The sequence below is a fragment of the Sarcophilus harrisii genome, chromosome 1, assembly GCF_902635505.1.
Source record: "Sarcophilus harrisii chromosome 1, mSarHar1.11, whole genome shotgun sequence".
Classification (NCBI taxonomy): Eukaryota; Metazoa; Chordata; class Mammalia; order Dasyuromorphia; family Dasyuridae; genus Sarcophilus; species Sarcophilus harrisii.
This window is the reverse complement of record NC_045426.1, coordinates 340,306,240-340,310,227: the sequence shown is the minus strand read 5'-3', so window position 1 is coordinate 340,310,227 and position 3,988 is coordinate 340,306,240. Positions and strand designations below refer to the sequence as shown.

At 44.2% G+C, this 3,988-nt stretch overlaps 1 long non-coding RNA gene across 1 annotated transcript; it reads right to left on the bottom strand.

Annotated features, from left to right (window-relative positions):
- Positions 1–751: 751 nt before the first annotated feature.
- Positions 752–3,654, bottom strand: LOC116420481. The gene is made up of 3 exons (XR_004230821.1): positions 2,578–3,654; positions 1,640–1,813; positions 752–1,048 (listed from the first exon to the last, which is right to left on the bottom strand). It is a non-coding gene; the product is annotated as an uncharacterized LOC116420481 (long non-coding RNA).
- Positions 3,655–3,988: the final 334 nt, after the last annotated feature.

Below are 3,988 nucleotides of genomic sequence, written 5' to 3'. Positions count from 1 at the left end.
ACTTGATTTCAGGGTTCCAGGCCACTTTAAAGAAGAGGGATTTGGGGGGCAGAGCTGCCTCCTCTGATGTGGAAGTTATTGCTCTTGTTCTGGAAGTTATTGCTCTTGTTCTGGATAGAGTGTTAGGTGTATTCTTGATGTAAGGTTTATAATACCTCTAGGCATTATGACTAACCAGCTGTTCTGTTCTAGATCAGGAAGACCAATCTTTTGGTGGGTTTTGTTTGATATTGGAATGAAATGAGAAGTCATTCCACAGTTAGCAAATGAAGACTTACTAAGCTATGATAGGAAAAAGATATTCAATAAGATAAGCATTGAGGATACCCCAAGATCATTCAGCTGAGGGAGGCTCCCCTGTCTCTAAGTTGCCCATTATGGTCTGCCAGTCAAGTGTGGGACAGCACCAGGAACTTCTCATGTCTGTTTTGTCCTCAGATAATTAGGTGCTGTCAATAGTCTCAAGCCATCAGTATCTTTGAGTCAATTAATCTCCAAAATGGTTTTAATTTAAAATTTATTTTATTTTTTTGTTTTTGCTTTTTAATATATTTTTATTATTAAAGCTTTTTATTTTCAAAGCATATGCATAGATCATTTCCAACATTCGCCCTTGCAAAAACCTTGTTTTCCAATTTTTTTCCTCCCTTCCCCCCACTCCCTCCTAGACAGCATGTAATCCAATATATATGAAACATATGCAATAATTCTTCTGTACATATTTCCACAATTATCATGCTGCATAAGAAAAATTAGGTCAAAAAGGAAAAAAATGAGAAAGAAAACAAAATGCAAGTAAAAAACAGAAAGAGTGGAAATACTATGCTAATCCACACTCATTCCCCACAGTCTTCTCTCTGGATACAGATGACTCTTCATCGCATGATCATTGCAACTGGTTGGAATCATCTCATTGTTGAAGAGAGCCATTCCATCAGAACTGATCTTTGTATAATCTTGTTGCTGTGTATAATGATCTCTTGGTTCTACTCCCTTCACTTAGCATCAGTTCATGTAAGTCTCTTCAGGCTTCTCTGAAATCATCCTGCTGATCACAAAAAACATATTTTTAGGGGGAAAACCCAGCCTAAGTCGCCTGGGGTTAAAGCGTTAGGATATTACTCCCTAGTATATCCTTCATTTTCCAAGTATCAGATGCAGACTTTGATGCAGCTCTGATTCTGATCTGCTTCAATTCTCGGTCCTTCTAATTGGCCACCAAGAGGTCCCAGGCCAAGTCCCATCTGGTCATTTGTTTAAGTCCTGACTCAAATTGAATGTAAATAGCAGTTATTTTTGCTTTGGTCAGAAACCTGAAGGTCTTCCCCTCCCAGATTCATTATTTATGTATTTATTTAGATTTCTTTGGACTAGTGAAAGAGGAGATTCTTTGCCTCAATTGCTACCTAGATGTGGCCTCAGTCAAACTGAGAGCTGTGGAAGACTTTAGCCTACCAAGTCTCCCCTAGCATCCAGGGCGATCCAGTTGTCCTGATCTAAATCTGGCTCTGGAAGGGAAGGAGAAGCAGGAGACCTGGCACAGTCCTTCCTCACTTGCAAGTCACAGCATTTCCTCCCTAATGTCCTGGTCCTCTTGGAGAAGAAAGGACAAACAACAGCAATGTTTTTTGGTACATACCCATTTTTAAGGAAAGGAAGGCTCGGAGATAACTTGCTCAGGGACACCTATGCATCAAAATATGCAAAGTCAGGATCAGAGGAAAGGACAATGGGCTGAAACTCAGAAATCTCAGGTTCTGGTCTGTATGATGTAGGATAAATCACTTCACACTCTGAGACTCAGCCTTCTCATCTGGAAAATGGGAATAATAGTGCTTGTTTTAGAAAAGTAATTTGGTATGCTGTGAACTACTATAGGAATATGTTATCACCATTATTTCTAAACAGTTTTTTTTACTGTTGTGTGACCATGAACAAATCACTTTACCTTTTTGCTCTGTAGTTTCCTCATTTGTAAAATTAGGGTTTATATTTTATATGTTCTGAGACCCTTCCCAGCTATAAAACTCTGCCTCAGAGTCTTGTGCTCTTTCCTCTACGTGGAACAGCCCCCTCTTTTTTATCAGGACCATAATTAAGTCATCTTGACCTGACTGGAGGCAGTGAGGAGAAAAGCAAGAAAACCTCCAAGTTGAGCCTAGAGAAGGATGGGGGAGGCAGAGCAAGCTGTCCTAAGGCCTTTTCTGGAAGAAGCTCCTAATAGCTCCTCTTTCCCTGAAGCACTATTACAGAAAAAGCAGAGCAACGCCTGCTTAGTGTTTTTGTGTCTCCCTTCTCCAAAGAATTCCAAGTACTGCACTTCAGACATTACCTCATTCCCTTTCCCCAATCCTTCTAGGTGGGAAACTGAGATATCCAGAAGTTGGGCCCCCCCCCTCAGTCTGTGAGGTCTCCTGACTGCCAGCCGGTTAACACTGTCCCAAGACTTCTAGAACCGCTTTCTAAAAGGAGTCAGAGCGTTAGACTTTCTCACCAAACCTCTTCCATAGCTGACCAGATTGCTAAGTGACTTGAAAACAACATTAAAGACTGAAAAGAAATAAAATAAAAGCTTACCTGAAACATGGCTGGTCATTTCTTGTGTAATAGAAATTTCTGTGCAAATTTCTCCCTCAGGAAGCATCTTTTTTTCTGAAATCCCTCTACATACTTCAGGGTGAGGGCAAAAGCCAGTGGTAGGAGGCCTTGTCTTGTCCCAGAGAAGTCCAGGTAAAAGGTCAAATAGACTTTATTCTATAGAAGTGACCTCCCCCTCTCATCTCACATGCATCTCACATGCCCTGGACAAAAGAGACCCTTTCCTGATGGGGAGAGAAGGAACAGAGAAATCCTGGAATAATCAGAATCAAGAATTATTTTTGTCTTCTCTCTTTGGCTAGGTGGGGAGAAGAAAAGGCAAGATGAGGCAGCTTAGACCGTTAGGGAAGGAGGAAAGAGTTGGGGAGTACGGCTATTCCCCTGAGGAGAAAAACACTGGTCTTGCTTCCTATGGCCTTCATCCTATAGAACCATGCTTAAATATTGATGGAGGGCTCAGTGTGGGCTTCAGACTTATAATGCCCCAAGAGCAGTGTAGCATGGCTAAGACCCCCCCTGTAAGCAAACATGTGTCTGCCCCAAGACCTCCTGCCAGCCTGGATGAACCTGGCCCCTGAGTGAGGAAGGGAGTGGAGTAAAGGGAAAAAAACCACCCTGTACTGACTCAGCAAACCAGCTCCCGGCTACACTGAGAGAACAGTTACTTAGTATTTCCTCAGCTGTTCCTCAAGTCTCTTAATTTCTGTTTCCGGTATTTTTCATACCCAATTAAATCCCCTCCACCCCTCCCTGTTCTGAGGTATCAGTGCAGTAGGCCCGGGGGAAGCAATCTGGGTGAGGCAGGCCGATGGGCCAGCCAGATCTGTTCCACCAGGACACTCATCCAAGATGTTTCTGTCGCCTGAAATGTTTTTCCCCCTTTGACGAGAAATCCAGTCTCCACTCCCCTCCCCAAACAGCATCTTCTCCAGTAGCTGAAAATGCAGCTGCCTATTGATCTGCAGCTGAGCTAAAAATAACTACCAGATCTTCAGCCAGAGCCCGGAAAAATATCCCATTGCTAGGAGACCGCTGTTACCGGGAGACAGACATTGCTAGGCGACATAGGTTGCTGTGGTGACAGCTGGGGCCTGAGTCATCCGCAGTGCAGTCTGCCTTTGACAAGGGGGCTAAACCAGGCCCCCTCAGCTTCAGATGGAGCTTGGGACCCGGCTTTCAGGGGTCAGCCTGGGGACTGGAGAAGTCCTGGAGATGGAGCCTGGGGGTGTGGGAGGCTGGGCTGGAAATGAAGAGGAAGAAGAGCACCAGGAGGCACAGAGGCCTAGCTGCCCCTACTAGTCTCTCTCAGAGGCTAAGCAGGCCATTCCCAGCTGTCAGCTCCTGGATCTGCCAAATGAGGACTTGTGGCATCTCCCACCCAGGCCAAGGG